Source organism: Tigriopus californicus, chromosome 7 (genome assembly GCF_007210705.1).
Source record: "Tigriopus californicus strain San Diego chromosome 7, Tcal_SD_v2.1, whole genome shotgun sequence".
NCBI classification, from domain to species: domain Eukaryota; kingdom Metazoa; phylum Arthropoda; class Copepoda; order Harpacticoida; family Harpacticidae; genus Tigriopus; species Tigriopus californicus.
Genome location: NC_081446.1, coordinates 1,557,882 through 1,558,083, shown reverse-complemented (window position 1 = coordinate 1,558,083; position 202 = coordinate 1,557,882). Strand labels below are relative to the sequence as shown.

The 202-nt window shown below is 40.1% G+C and overlaps 1 protein-coding gene across 1 annotated transcript in view; it reads right to left on the bottom strand.

Annotated features, from left to right (window-relative positions):
- The window catches only part of LOC131883256 (protein hunchback-like), a gene marked incomplete in the record, with an annotated part of 2,238 nt that overhangs the window by 1,047 nt on the left and 989 nt on the right, over positions 1-202 (bottom strand).

Below are 202 nucleotides of genomic sequence, written 5' to 3'. Positions count from 1 at the left end.
TCAAGCAGGTAAATATGAACTGTTTGGGTCCCATTTTCAGTAGCGGTAAGGAAGTCCGCAAAAACGAAAAACAAGAACTGTCGGGGGTGTAAATTCTCAAACCATCAGCACTGTCGCAGTTTAACCCTGTTTTAACATTTTGGGATCATATCTAGTAGCATTTTTTTATCCAAAAGCCAAGCTGTGATCAAGCAAAAAAGCG